Here is a 16,708-nt window from a genome sequence, read left to right on the forward strand (position 1 = left end):
TCTTAGTTCCTGGCTCTGTTCCTCACCTTGTCTTCACCATCCCTGTTCTGGTTCTCTCTGCTGCCTCCTGTCTTCAGTCTCAAAACCTACAGCGCTCCTCCCAGTTCCTGTGGGCACACTGGACTTCCATTCTATTGGAGACCCTGCGAGGCCCACCTAAGTCCAAGTGGCCCGGGTCCCTATGGGCTCCTTCCAGGGAGACCTCGGGCCTCCAGTGGTGAAGCTCGACACTGCCTCTGTCTCCCTCAGTGCTCCGCCCCCTGGAGCAGTCTCTGTGCTGTTCCAGGACAAGGGTTCCATCCCCGAGTGTAACAATCCGCTTCTTCCCTTTCAACATTTCCACCTCCCACTGGCATCAGAAACATCACCTTCAATTGCAGTAGGTGTTCATTCACCCAAATACATTCATTATTGACTAACAATCACAAACCATTGAAATATAAATATACATTTTTTAAAATGAAAAAAGTAGGTACAAATTATTATAAACAGAAAGGGGGGGGCAGGATGGGAGTCCCTGGGAGACAAGGAGGAGTGTCATTGACGAGGAGATGGTGGCTGGCTTGGTGGGACCGAGGCCATGGCCATGAGCGATTGAGCTCCAGCAATTACTTTGTCGCAGCTCAATCACTTGCTCCTGGCCATGCCTCAGGTCCGCCAAGTTGGCCGCCCTCTGTGCCATGAACCCTTCCATGGAGCCCAAACTCTGGCTCAAACAAATCTGCAGAACCAGCACAGCATCCAAGCATGTAATGATGGGAGAAGGCATGCCTTCCTCCCTTGGCCCTTCCTTGGGTGCTTCGTGTGCCTCCCGGAACCATTGAGAGGCAGATGTTGATTCTCCAGAGATCCCTTTGTTTTCATCGATGACGATGACCTCCTCAGCCTCCAGGGACATGGAAAGATGAGCACCTTCAGCTTCCTGAGGTGGTGGTGCTTCCTCCAGTGGTTGTAGTGGCTGTGGCCTTGGTGGCATGGGAGGTGCTGGTAGTGGTGGACTTGCTGTCTGTCCACCCTCCTTTTCCTTCTCAGACATGTTGCTGGTATCTGAAATGATAAATATCAAAGCGTAACAAACATAACAGAGAGAGGCAATGGAGATAAAAGTAGGTCACTGGGGAATTAGGGGTCAAGATTTATCAGTTGTACACTATGGATAGAGACAAACTCGCTGTCCAGCTAACCGTTATTTGCAAGAAGAATTAATATTGCTGTTCACTGCACTTTACTTTAAAAATATGTTAAGTAAAAGGCGTCATCGCATGCAATATGTGATCAACAATCGCAATTTTGCCCTATAACCTTACTGGCATCCCTGTATAACTTGCTGCATGTGTTGATTTTTCAGAGAAACCTATGCATCCAATCAACCAACACTTTTTAATGTACACATCAATGTGGACTGATATTTGTGAATGAAGTAGTGTTCAACACATAAGCATTGGTATTAATTAGTTGAATGGCCTAAGCTTTTTTTTGGTTGAACACTGTTTTCACTTTGAATCAATATACACTCACTAGGGATGTGCAGAGGGACGCCATACGTTGCATTCGTGATTCGGATTCGTCGGGGAGCAGATACGTTGCATTCGGCCGTATGGCGCCCCGATGGTTCCCGGACCCCCTGCTGGACCACCAGGGAGTTTTGGTAAGTCTTGAGGGGGTTCAGGAGGGTGGGGGGTTTGTTTAAATTTTTATTTAGGTGGCCGTATAATTCGGCAAAGATTCGTGTATTCGTGGGGAATCGCGATATGTTTCGCTTCCCCACGAATACTATGAATAGTGCAATATACGTTGCAGATCGCCAATAAGGCGAAAACGAATGCACACCCCTAACACTCACTATCCGGTAGGCCGCACCAGACGCGGAGGGCCTGGAGCCATACGTACTCCTCATGCGTGAGCTTTCAGGCCCTCTTTTTCAATGCTTCCAGATGGCGGGTACAATTAGAAAAGAAACATTGGTGCCTGAATTCTCCACTGTATTACAAAGAGTGCTGGATTGACACAGTATGGGATTTCATATGTTTTTCTGCCCGGGAAACCCAACAAGCACTATTACGAACATAAGAACATGCCATACTAGGTCAGACCAAGGGTCCATTAAGCCCAGCATTCTGTCTCCAACAGTGGGCAATCCAGGCCATAAGAACCTGGCAAGTACCCAAAAACTAAGTCTATCCTATGTTACTGTTGCTAGTAATAGCAGTGGTTATTTTATAAGTCAATTTAATTAATAACAGGTAATGGACTTCTCCTCCATGAACGTATCCAATCTTTTTTTAAACCCAGCTACACTAACTGCACTAACCATATCCCCTGGCAACAGAGTTTAATTGTGCATTGAGTGAAAAAGAACTTTCTCCGATTAGTTTTAAATGTGCCATATGCTAACTTCATGGAGTGCCCCCTAGTCCTTCTATTATCCGAAAGAGTAACTGATTCACATTTATCCATTTGTGATGGGGTCACTATGCCAGCCCGGGTAGGTAGAATAAAGCCAGGAACAAAAACTCCCTGGAACCAAAGTCCTAAGAGGAGGGGGAAGAAAATCCAGGTGACACAGAGTCAAGGATATACACTGGTGGCTTCCCCTGTAACCATAGAGACAAACACAGGTGTGGGAGGTTAAGGGTGGGACTCCCCCAGAGCTAATCAGCTGGCAGAGGAGGAGGAGTTTACAGAGTATAAAAAGAGACTCCCTAACCCAGCAGTTGCAGTCTCCTGCCGGGGACTGAAGGACCAGGGACTGCTCTAAAGGACTAGAACGTTGATGCTCCTGCTTAGATGGAAGATGGATGGCTGGTGTGACTTCCAGGAAGGTGAGCCAGGAGCTAAAGACTGTTTTGGACTTGATGTTTGGTTATGAACTTTGCAGGGTGAGTGGCTGGCTCACTGGGGAGGGCATCTGCCTTCCAGCCAGGCTGGGAGGGTTCAAACCCTGCCTGGGGAGTTGTGAGGATAAATTACAAAGAACTTCTTCTGTTTGAGTGTTCAAGGGACCAGGAAAGCTCTCTCAGGGGCTGGACCTTGAAAATGATGGCGTTGGGAGTGCACAGACTGGAGGAACCGTGACACCATTCTAGACCTCTCATGATTTTAAACACCTCTATCATATCCCCCTCAGTTGTCTCTTCTCCAAGCTAAACAGTCCTAATCTCTTTAGTCTTTCCTCATAGGGAAGCTGTTACATCCCCTTTATCATTTTGGACACCCTTCTCTGTACCTTCTCCATTGCAACTATGTCTTTTTGAGATGTGGTAACCAGAATTGCACACAGTATTCAAGGTGCGGTCTCACCATGGAGTGATACAGAAGCATTATGACATTTTCTGTTTTATTCACCATTCCCTTTCTAATAATTCCCAACATTTTGTTTGCTTTTTTGACTGCCGCAGCACACTGAACAGACTATTTCAATGTGTTATCCACTATGACACCTAGATCTCTTTCTTGGGTGGTAGCTCCTAATATGGAACCCTATATGCATCACTTTGCATATAAAACAATGTTTTGAATATTTCCTATTTTTTCTTTTCAGCCATAGTCATGTAACTTTTACTAGACATGCTCCATCAGTAAATGTTTTACTGTATTGTATGTAGTACATAGAAAATGTTCTAAATATAAAATATTTATTACTTTTTACATGGATGCTTAACTGAGGAGCTGCCAAAAATAGTCATTGAGGCTCATCTCCCTGAACATGGCTACAAAACTATTTATAGGCACTCCAAACATTTTACTGTGAGACAATCCACAATTTGAAAAATGTGAACATAATAAAATAAGTGGTCATCCTGTCAAGATCATCACAAGAGCTAATCACAAAATCATCCATAAAGTACAAAGAACCCCACACTAACATCTAAAAATATGCAGGCCTCTCACAATAGCTTATCTGAGGGTTTGTGCATAAAACATCATGAAAAAATTGAAGGGGAATGGACCCAATAATATTATAACACCCCACCCAACTTACCTCCCTTTGGAAGGAGGCCTGAGCATTACATGTTGCTTTGAGTGCCAGCCAGGCCTAATCGGCCCATTTCTGGTCCCACTAGTGCCCAGGGTGAAAATAAAATGTTGTTCATCATCAACAATGAGCTCTACAAGCAAATGCACTTTGGCTTCCGAAAAGTTGGGCAGTCTGCCCCGCAGCATGTTTCCACAGGCCCTGCAGAAAATGGATGCCTGGGTGTGGCCACAGAGGACGGACATCCAAGATATTGCGCAGAAGAACTCGTCTGTTTGGACGTCCATTTTCCACCCAGGATTTTAGTGTCCATCACAAGGGCTCCTAAATGGATACCTAAGGCCTGGATATAGCTATGAGACCAGTTTATGGATGCCCAAGGTTTGGGCATCCACTACAGACCTTTGTCCATGAGCACCCAAATCTTGGACGTTCTGCAAAGGAGCTTGACTTGCATGCTTTTTTTTTTATTATATTTTTTTTATTGCTTTATTTAATTAGTAAGTTTCCATGGTATACCATACAAAATACAGCTTGTTAATGCTGAGCAGACATAAATACCACTTTAGGCCATCAAGAAACTTAAATCACTCATGTTGCAACCCACCCCATCATCTCTAGTTATCAAAACTAACTGCATAATTCAATCAATTTTAATTAAATTGCATTGTTTATATCTCAAGTTGATTTTGGGGTGATAAAGTTGATTATTTTAAATTTAATTTAGTTATTTGGTACTATGGCCTGGGTGACACGTTTCATCAAGTGTCCCACCACACGCTATTGGTTCTCATGCATGGTGAGAGACCGCAAGGAGAGGGATGTCCATGCTGGGGGCTTGTGAGAGGGTAAGGGTATGGATATAAAGATCACATGTACATTAATCCTGAGAATATAGTCCATTATAGAAATTCAAATGAATTTATTTGTACAATTAGAAAAAAAAAAAGACAAACACATCAAAGATATGTTGGGTTCCTGGTCCATCCATCGGCCTCAGATTACAGCTCCTGAAATAAAACACAAAACAGTATTTAGATTTTCTCAGGCCAGCAATGTGAATTGGCAACAGGGTGAGGGGAGGAACACATGCTAGCGATGGGAGTTGCTGTTAGCTTGTGCTAAAGATGCCCATGCTTGCAAGGATTGTTAAGGACATAAGAGATCACAAATACATAAATCCACAGCACTGACTCCATTAATGATATTTAAAAAAATTAACCGCTAAAACTGATCAATTAATTCACTAGATCTATTTTTTTTACAGCTATTACAGGATCAATATATTCAAAAGAGGATATTGGTGTCATAGCCTCTCATGGTGCTGTCTACCTCAGCTGCTGATTCTATAGCTGGATCTGGCGGCAAATGGATCTGCTTCTATCCCAAAGCGCAAAGCAATGTTATGGAGCATGCAGCAGGCCATATCAATGCTTGTGACCTTTTCTGCATTGTACTGCAGGGCACCACCAGTCTAGTCCAAACATCTGAATCAGCTTTTCTGTACACTGAATGTACGCTCAATGACATTTCGTGTGCTGGTATGAACCTCGTTATAATGCCTTTCGGCCGCTGTACGCAGAGACAGGAGTGAAGTTAGCACCATGGCTTACAGCCATAGCCACAATCACCTATAAAAGAGGAAATAAATATTGTATTGACAGACACGAATCCATATGGCATACATTCATTTTACACCTACCCCACCTCCCTAACAATACAATAGTCCAGAAATATTTTCATTAAATAAACAGTATACAACAATATACATCTTTTTTTAACAATGGGCCAATATACTCCCCTTGGGCCCCGCTTGCCTCTGTCCCACCTGTTTGCCTATAACCCCAACCCAAGGCAAATGTTACTTACCAAGCAGCCAGCCATCACCATATCTTCCCCATGGGAAATGGGTTCCAAGCAACGAATGGGCAAGGATGTTGGAATCAAGGCAGCTCCCAGGAAACCTTGACGCTACATTCGGTATTCAAAAGTGTGCATCATATATAACCTGCACATTCATGGAATTGCTTGTGGTTACAGAACGCATTTTCCTGTTCCCACTTCAGGGTCAGTGCAGTCTATTGCACCCAACAAATTGGGCATCCTAGTTATTTTGAAGAAACTTCGCTGGATCTCCTGAAGTTGGATTGGGTTGGGTCCTCAGGATAGCAGATGTACTGCTTCATCCACTTCATCATCGCCCCTCAAGACTTGCCCTAAGTGATGAAAGACATAGGACTGATCCTTCCCGGAAGTGATACCAACAATATTTGGGAAACTTCCAGTAGCAAAAAACTTCAAAGTAAACAAGTTTCACCAACCCAGGCCTGGCATGCTTGCATAGGCAACAGGGTCAAGGTCACTGTGCAGGTCCTCATAAAGGAGCTGAACCAGTATCTTTGCACCATATCTGTCTTGGGCAATCCAAGAAGGGTTGTCCTTGGTCGAATGATACAATGCTAGCAGGGTCTATGGATGGCTTCAGGCTGTACCTAGGAACATACAAACATAAGACATGTCATGCTTGGTTAGACCAAGAGCCCAGCATCCAGTGTTCAACAGTGGCCAATCCAAGTCACCATTACTTCACAATTAAAGGTAATAGGAATAGCAACTGTCCACTAATCGATATAAATATAACTTTCCCCAACTGAACCCTACAAACCTGAACACACGGAGGGAATGGAAGGACAAAGAAATAGGCCACATGTGGATAGTATAAACAGGAAACCAACATTTAACTGAAGGACGTGCATTGTGCATCCATGTGCAAACCATGGCCGCTTCTGGCTTGGACATCCAGAACTTGGGTGCCCAAGTACAGGTTTGTAATGATCATCTGGGTCCCATTCCTCAATTGGATATCCAGGACTCGGGGGGGGGCCTGAGTAAATGCTTATAACAGTGCCTGGGTCCCACTCCAGGCCTGGACGTCCAGGACTTTGGCACCCGAGTACATGGATGTAATGGTTGCTCGGATCCCCCCTCTGGGCCTGGATGTCCAGGACTTGGGTGTCCATTCATCAACATACAGCTATCCCAAGTTTAACAGTTATTTGCTCACCTGTGCCTGTACTACCACATGGTCTTGTTGTCATAAGTTCTCCGGATTGTTTGCTTGAATAATAGCTCTCCTTTGCCTTATTCTTGCTTGCATTCGCAAGAGTAAAGTAATAAGGACAAGAAAATGAATATAATTCATTGTTGAAATGGTAGAAATCGCACGGAAACCTTTCAGGAATGTCTGCCACCGATAGTACCGCCACATTAATGCTAGGGATAGGTACGGTGCTAAATTTCATTTGTAAAAAAACTTGTTATGGATATACTTGTTTTGGGCGTGCATTACTGCTTGGGAAGTAATAGCTAATTGGCTCATTTACATCCAATTTAAATGCGATGGGCGCTATTTGCTACATGCTGGTTTGCACTCACTTTATGGACGTGCTAATCCGGTACTGCATTGGGCACACATTTAGCGCGTCCAAAACACGTGTCCAATGCATGTATAAGGGCACGCATATCGGAGCACCCGATATGGCATCGACCTGAAAGCAAGGTTGGAAAAACTATTTTCAATTTGCCTTATATAATGTGCAAAATAATTCAAATTTATGCAAACATACCAAACAATTGCCATACAATTTCATAGAAAAATGCATGTACTTAAACTGGACACATGGTAACAGACACAATAGGGGGTTGAATTTTAAAAAAAAGTTTAAATCAGCAACTTGTGAGCAGTAGAGCCAGTTGTCAAGGCTTCAACCTCTGTTACTGCCCATTCATTCTTTCAAATACCCTCATAAATCAATCATATTTAAAAAAAGAAGTAAAAAGTGGAGAGTTTCTCATTTACCCCTCTCCTGGAAGCACACCTAGCCAGTCATGTTTTCAGGACTGTCACAGAGAATATGAAAGCTGCCCCATTTATTTATTTTATTTATTTAAGCAAACCTATCGCATGCCTGTCCATTATGGATATCTGAAAACTAGACCAATTACGAGTGTGCCTCCAGGAGATGGTTGGGAAACACTGCTTTATCTCATTTTATTTACCTCCTGCTTACATCAGAAATGGTGGGCATTCAGGCTACAATCTTTCAAGAGGTTTCCTAGGAAAATGTAAATATCAATAGGGGAACAGGTTTGAAAGTGGATACAATCATCCAGGGAGGGAGCGACCTTTTTCTGAAAAGCTGCCAGGATGCTCTCCTGGAGACTGAAGATAAAATAAAAATTTAAAAAATTATAGCAAGAATTACACTTGCCACTGATCCTACCATGATAGTCATCCTCTTCTATATATATTAACGCTTTTTAGGCTTTTGCACTGTCCAATTTAATTTATGCCAGGAGCATAACCAAGTGACAATCTCAGCCTAAAAATAATTAAACAAGCTTTGAAATTTATATAGGAAGACAAAGTGGATCATCACAGAATACATTCTCCATTTTAATTTTTTTTTAAGATTACTACATTTTGAATATACATGAAAGATGTGCACGTTTCAAAATTTGCTTAGAATTTCAGGAAATCTGCTGCAGATCTGCCCTTGTGCTGTTGCAAGGGACGGGATTCAGATTTCAGACAATGGGGAAAGAACTCAGGCAAAACAGAAGTGATTTTTAGACATGAGGTAATGGTCTGATACATGTGCTTCACAGGTTTCATAGACAAATGCCTAAGTTTTGTCAACCAGCTGCTCAAATTTTACCTAAATCTTGCTGAAGATTTATTCATTTTAGTCACAGAAAAGTGCATAGCCTGACACCATGTAACACACAACAAAAGGGTTTATTTTATCAGGACAAAAATGTATCGGCTCCCATGCCATGTCTTTGACCGCTGTTACTGTCTCATCACTAGCTTACAATTAGAATGTAATAGCATGGATGGAAAGTCTTTAAATCTATCACATTTCAATGCGACCCCCTTCTTTTGGACTAAAAAGTGCATTTATTGTGAAGCCTTTCCTCAGTACCTTTCTCATCCAGTGCTTAGTAACTCTTATCTCTGTTCCTTCACTGTTCTGTTGCTTCCATGTGGAAAATACAGGCATACCTACCCAACGAAGAGCAAGGCCATGATACATTCTGTGATTCATAAAAATTAATACATCTATTTACCAGCTCGGTCAACTATATTTTTCTAAGAACAGTTCTGATATATCGTACATTTTGTGACCTATTAACATTCACTTTTTACCAACAATACCTATTTACACTTAAAGCCCGATGATTTTATGGTCCATCTCAGAGTGGAGTTTATAGTCTGTGTCTTTAAACATAACGTAAGTTTATTGCCTCAGGCTAATTACTAGTTCTTGCTGAGCGAATATTGAACATCCAAAGTCTGCTTGCATTTCTAGTAATATGTTCTAACAAGAATCTCCTGCAAGCTGAGTTCTTGATGACATTTGGAGGATGTCTAAGAATATTAACGCACAGTTCTTATGGGGGCCTGGCTGGGGTCTGCCATGTTGTGGCTGTTTGTTCTGCTGAGTCAGCTCTAAGTTCTCGCTTTCTCCATGAGTTTCCCTTCCACTCCCTTCTCTTCCTCCCCTTCTGCATCCCCCTTCCCCTGTTCTTCTTAGCTCTCCTCCCTTGCTTTCTTTTGTCCTCTCTTATTCTCCACTTCTTCTTCTTCCACCTCCACCTTCTCCTATCTGCATCCATTCCTATTCACTGCTCGCCTCTTCCTCCTACAGCTTCTCCTTTCACCACTCGCACACATACTGTTACCTAGTCTGTTTTACCCCCACTGCTCTGAATCCTCCTCCACCTACTTTCCTCAAGAATAAACAAAAAAAAAGAAAAGTTTTCAGATCCATGACTTTACTATCTGGGCTTGGACTTAGTCTTTGACGTTTCCACCCAGTGCTGAGGCCTTTTCCTCTCTATATATGAATATCAGATTGAATAAGATTCAAACAATATGAAATTTGTATCTAGTGTAAGTAGCATCAGCAATTCATTGTAGCAACACAGGCTGTTTCATTGTTGGACTTGTATAGTGACATTTACTGTTAACGTACCACTCTTCTAACAAGCCCATTTACCTTCACAATAACCCGGCCTTTAGCGTGCACCATATAATCACTCTGACACACACATCTTCTGCTGTCATACTCTAGACCCCCAAAAAAAGGCAAGACAGAGACCTACACTGAAACACTCAGGCAGCCGATCACATAAAGGCACAGTAATTACAGTACATACAAAACATATGGTGAGAAATGACAGTTCTTTGCCCCAAAGAAAGAACACTACCTCCCCACTCCTGTGTCCAATTGCTCTCTCCCTCCACACACCACTGACAAGAATGACATGGGGTAACAAGGTGTTTTATAGTCTTTGAGGTAGGGGGTGCCCAAAAATGTTCAAACTAATGCAACACACTTGTATGGACATACTACTGTACTCACATCTCACACCGCAGTGACGCAGCGTACCATCATTACATGCACTAGATTGAATGATGTTATACATTAAATACAGATGTGGCAATGTTAATCTGTGCACAACTTTAACTTGCATATTAACACCCTTTTGTTTGTCCACAATATATATACTCACCGCACAGATTTAGCTCCCCTTTGCTGAATCTATCCCAGGGGTGGCCTAGTCTGGTTCTGAAGAGCCACAAAGAGGCTAGGTTTTCAGGATATCCACAGTGAATATGCATGAGATAGATTTGCATACAGTGGAGGAAGTGCATGCAAATCTCTCATATTCATTTCCATTGTGGATATCCTGAAAATCTAGCCTTTTTGTCACTTTCGAGGACTGGAGTTGGCCACCCCTGATCTAGCTGCAAGATTTCCACTGAATGCAGAGGCTGAATAATAAGGATGTACATTTGTTTTAAACAAATGTCAAAAATGCATTGAATGAGGCTGTTTTCAGTTTGTTCCAAATAGAATAAACCAAAATTAGACTCCTACTAATATATTTTATTTATTTATGAACTTTTAATATACCGATATTCGTGGGTCACATCATACCGGTTCACAATAAACTCATGGAGAAAAGGAAATAGAAATATATCCAAAACATTTGGGGTCTTTTTGTATCTGTGGCATTTCTGAAAACAAACCACAACTCCAGACTCTGACAGCCATAGCTGGGACTCCTCGAGCCACTGTCATGCCCAAACACTAATCTGGCATGCCTCAGAGCCATGCTCGGCCGGGGCCTGCCCTGGAGCTGGTGGGGCCAGGGATGGATTTTTCCAACCATTTAAAAGGGCTGGGAGCTCCCACTCCAGCCCCAACTTCCTAGACCCAGATTCCAAAAAGGCACAAGTGATACCCACTCTCTCCCGCCTGGTGCCCAGTGCTTTAAAGTGGTGCCATCTACCTGGAGGATGGCATCAAAGTGACCTCTCATTTCAGTGCCTTCCTCCAGTGAGGCCAAGGCCATTGTTATGTACAGCCGTAGGCTCGGAGGAAGGTGCCGAAGTGATATCTCCTCAGCGCTCTCCTCTAGGCAGACAGCGTAATTCTGGAAGCATCGGAACCTGGGCAGCAGCAAATGGGCATCACTTCTGCCCTTTTGGAATGAGGATTCGGGCTCTTCACCCACTCCTACACCTAACCACCTGCCTCCCCTCTCCACCCCTCCTAGTTCAGCTTAATCCCAGGAACCTACTGCAATCCCTGATTCCCTACTGCAATCCCCACTGCAAACCTACTGCAATCCCAGGAACCTACAGCATTTCAATCTTGACTTACCCGGTATTTAACCTGTATATAACATGCTTTACTGCCTCCTTGTAACTTGGTGATGTAATCTCCTCTGCCTCCTTGTAAATATGTACTATTATCTATATTATTTTTTAGATCACCTCTTCCCTGCACCCCTACCCTCCCTAGTTCATTCGTTCACTGTCTCCCCTTTTACACTTGCATTCCTCGTTCTTATTGTTACTTGTTCCATGTAAAGCCCGTTGCTAGTTTTGTTCTTTGTAAACCGATGAGATGTTCCCAACGTACGTCGGTATAGAAATGCCACTAAATAAATAAATAAATAAGGTGTAAGAACAAGGCCCAGTAAAACCTTTGGACTGCTGTGTGTGTTGCCAAGATGGAGTCCCTGTCGCAAGTCTGCAGGGGGTACTTGGCATCTTTTTCGGCACAAGGAAGACTCATTTATACACAGAAGGTCAGGAACAATGAAGGCCTCCTTACCTGCAAAGAACAGAGCAGGTTAGGCACCTCTGAGACTGAAGGCTAGCCTAGCTGCACTAACCCACCTATTAGCAGGGGAGATCAGAAAGATGTCTGCTGCTATCATCTGGTCAATGTCTCTCTGGCCGAGGACTGAATTGCCTGTGCTGAAAAAACCCTGGATGATCTGGACCATCGGCGAGGCTGATCTGGGAGCTAATTGATTTTGTATTGATGAACTAAGAAATGCAGATCAAGCACTTTGTAAGGGGGGACAACAAAGAAGGGAAAGAGAGTTTTGTTTTCACTGCTTGCCATGTGTAAGTACGTCAGTGATCGACCCCCCCCCCCCCCCGTTCTCTGCGGTCCCTAGCATGGGGTGGCTCTTCTCAGAAAGCCTCAGTCCTCTCCTTAAGAGCTAGCTGCCAGCATCTAATGCAGAGCCCTGCTGATCCAGATACCTCAGCAGCTGAGATTATTTGTTAGCAGCCAGAGGATGAGCCAAGCACAGACAGGTGGGCATTTATGTTCCTATGTGGTTAATTAGAATTATATTGGAAAATCCTGAAGTGCAAGTTCCAGTGCATTTGATATGCTAGTGTCTCCCTGATTTTATGCTTTCCTGATTACATAGGAACTGTATTTTCCTATTTGTGATAATTGCTAAATACCTAATCCTTTTTAACATCTGACAGTCATCAAATTTATGATGTTCATTGTAACAGCCTTAAAAAATGTTCTAATAAATAATTGCTCATTTGAGACAAACGGATTTGGTTATTTGGATCAATAGTAAAGGGTAGGGTTTATAAAAGTTATTATATCAAACTGCCTTACAGAGGGAGATGGGGGCTGGGGCAGGACCTGGTACTTTTAAATGGGGGGAGGGCCTGGGCACCAGGTCAACTCAGTGTTTTGGCCCAAAAAGGGCCAGCCAGAGCCATGGAAGAATTGCAAAGTTGGTTTTTTTTTTTACGTCTGGATTTTTGTTTTGTTTTTTTCATGTTTCATTGTTTTTCCAGTTTGGCAAACAAACCAAATCCTACCCCCTCCCAAAACAAAACAACAAACCGAAAATAGAAAGAGTCTGCATACCCCTACTGAATATTTTTCTTTTATCATGGCATAAGAGATTATAGTGCAATGCTATACCAGTGATAATTGTTGCTTTTTTATTTTTTTTTTTTTTAAGCATTTTGACTGCACTTTTCATTTTTTAAATTAAATTGTAAAATGTTTTAGGGCCATGATAAATCCCATGGCATGGATAAAATATGTAATTATAGGGTATAAACAAAACTATAGGTTTGTTCCTGGGATTATAGTACTAAAGTGTAGATTCATATTTTTGGTTGACAATATATTTCTTTGATATTATTTCAGCAATGCGCTTAATCCTGAATTTTTGGGGGCAACAATAATTGAAATAACCTGTGGGTTAAAACTGTGAATATTAGGAAAATTCAACATTTTTCATTCCAAGACAGCGTCTAGTTTTCAGACATGTGTGCTTTAAGTAAAAAACTGATTTTATAACATAGCTACAAACTTACATAGTACATAAACAAAATTAAGACATTTTTCCATCAAGTTTATCCTTCTTCTGAGTGCCTCAGATGCTCATTTTGCTCTATAAAAAATACTACACAATAATATTTTCTAGCAGCAAAAAAGGTATTTAGTTATTGGTTAAAAAGTCTATGGAAAATGCCACAAATGGTCCTGATGGTATGGTAGTTTATTTCATAGCTTCATCATTCACAGCAATATTGGTCAGAATGTTAAACTAAATGTACTTGTAATCAGTATCACCATATACATTCAAGTCCTCTCTAGCAGCCTCTCGCATAAATCTACCTAGCATGCTCTTAAACATTATAAAATATTATCTTATCCCTATCATCTTGCTAATCTTTACCGACATTATCACTCCATCCTCCCATTTCATCTGCAATCTTCTGGCACTCGGGTGACCAAACCTGTACGCCATATCCCAGATGAGCCATTATCAGCTTCTTTATTCCTCTCTCAACAGCTGATTGCATCTAATCCTCTGTCAGAGAAATCTGTAAAAAGTAGGTTTTTAAAGATAAAATCAAGCAAAACGTATTTAGGATGTACATTCGTATAGGGCCGACAAAGGTCCCACTATGAGTAAAATTCTAGGAATGGGAGGCTCCAGGGGAGGAGTGGTCACTTAGGACTGGCAGGCGGGATCATTCCTTAAAGGGTGGGTCAGTGAAGAAGTCTATAGTGACTCCGTGAGTTACTGGGGAGGGGGGGGGGGTGTTAATGTTAATCGGAGCGGATCGGAGGCAGTCATAACTTGCAGCCCTCAGTGGGCCCTAGGAAGGGAGAGGGATGTTTTCCCCCCGCTTCCCTTTCTAAGACGGAAGAGGATTCCATGGGGATGGGGTGCCCACATCCAAGAAGGGTTAGTGATTTGAAGGGTGAAGGAAGAAGGGAGGGTCTTGCAAAGGAGCTGGAACAATCCGCGAGTAGAGTGCTACCTTCCCTTTGCAAAGGAGAAGCAAACCTTTCCTGGAGTTCAGAAGGAGAAGATACCTTTCAGGAGAATTAGGAGGGATCCCTAAAGTCCCTCAAATGGTTTGGAGATTTGTTTTTGTCTTTCAGGACTCGGTTGAAATTATTCCTGGATAAAGGACTGTCTATTTTTGCACCCAGGATCGTATGTTTTTATACATGCTGAACTTTGGATTTATTTATTTATAGTCCGCTTTTCTCAGCACTTCAAAGCAGATTACTTTCAGGTACTGTAGGTATTTCCCTATCCAAAGGGGGCTTACAATCTAACGGGGTTATTTTCCAAGTCGCAAAAAGCCCTTATCGTGGCAGTAAGATTTAAATAAGGGGAGGGGATGAGTCAGGACGGAGTTAGGGAGGGAATTTTGCTCACAAGGAGCAACAGTGGGACTTGAATGCTGGTCTCCTGGTCCATAGCCCGCTGATCTAACCACTAGTGTATTTCATTTGGAACAGAACACCTTGTGTGAATTGAGTTTCTTTGGAGTGTGATCCCCTGGGCCTTACAGGAGAATCCTGTTATCCCTCAGCACGCATGCATGCATTTTTCAAAAGTTGCACTGAGTGTCGTGAGTGACAAGCTGCTCAGCAATCTCTGAAGGTGACCAAGGAGGGGTGGCAGGGGATTACAAACTTGTCCAATTTTATCTTTTGAATTTCTGGGTCTTTTCAGAAAAAAATCTAATTGGGTTTGTTTCTTCGCTAAGACAAAAATTATTAAACAACTTACAGTTGAACTTTAAAAACCCTATGTATGCCAAAACTGTGAGATACGTGAATACGTCAGGGCAGCACGCGCCGAACAGATTTTTTTAAAACCACCTGAGCACGCGCATATCTCCCGCTGCGTGCACAAATAAAAAAGTTCCAGAAAGGGGCGGGGTGTGGGAGGGGTCTGAGCAGGGCATGGGCGCGCCTGGCTTTCAACTTCAAATTAGCATGTAAATACTTACGCAGAGAAGTGCGCACCAGGTCCCCTGCCGCGTAACTTTACTTCTGCTATGGAGGACGTGTAAGTCATAAAATAAAGATAAATAGATATATCGGTGGAGTTTTTTAAGTCGGGGGCTAAGAGGGGAGAAGGGAAGCTTTTAAATTAGCGGGGTTTTGAAAGTCCTATCCCTTACCTGGGCGAACTGGGAATGTGTCCCTAGGCGCGGGCTGATGTGTGTGTGCACACATGTGCGCCAGCAGGCCACACAGCTGTTGGTATCCCAATAGCTGAAACAGACTGGGACGTATACTGAAGTAACAGATTCATCAGCAGCTCGGCAGGAACTACCTCAGCAAGTGGAACCAATCCGGTCACTTCAAATGAAATATTTTTCTTCCTTACCAGGGCTGTAAACAAATGTCAGCTGTTTCAAAAATTGCCATTTTAACCACTCTGCTGTTATTCCTTTGAGTGATATTTTTAAAATGAATGCATGGCATCGCTTTAAACACCACCTATGCATTCAGGAGCACTCGCTGGCATCCCTAATGCTGCTGCAGATAAAGGCCACACTTTACATAATGAAATACACTGGGCAGAAATTGTCTGCCCCACAGCTTAGCAGTGTTTTTACTGTGATTACAGGTATTATTCAATAAAAAGTACGGTCTCTTTCAGAGAGCATCTTCATGTATTATCCATGTGTAATTCCTAGGTCAACAATATGTACCATCCCAAAGGAGCTTTAACATTTTCACCTAACTTTTAAAAACATTCCTTACAGTAATTCTCAAATGTTTTTTGCTTGCTAAATGTCACTATCATCTTTTCTACCACTCTGTAGTGTACTCGGGCCTGCTGCAGCCTCAGGAATAGCTCAGGAACACAGTAAGACAGGACCAACTTAATTCTGGTGCAAGTATTTATTTTCAGTGCTTCAAAGATACAGAAACCAAAATAGTAGCTCACCTTATGTCAGGCAAAACTATCAGGAAAGTATACTCCATCCGGGTGTATCATGAGGTCCTACCAGCTCCTGGGGCCTTTCCAAGCTCTTCAGGCCTGGGCTCTTATGGTAGGGTG

This window comes from Rhinatrema bivittatum, chromosome 9, assembly GCF_901001135.1.
Source record: "Rhinatrema bivittatum chromosome 9, aRhiBiv1.1, whole genome shotgun sequence".
In the NCBI taxonomy this organism is placed as follows: Eukaryota; Metazoa; Chordata; class Amphibia; order Gymnophiona; family Rhinatrematidae; genus Rhinatrema; species Rhinatrema bivittatum.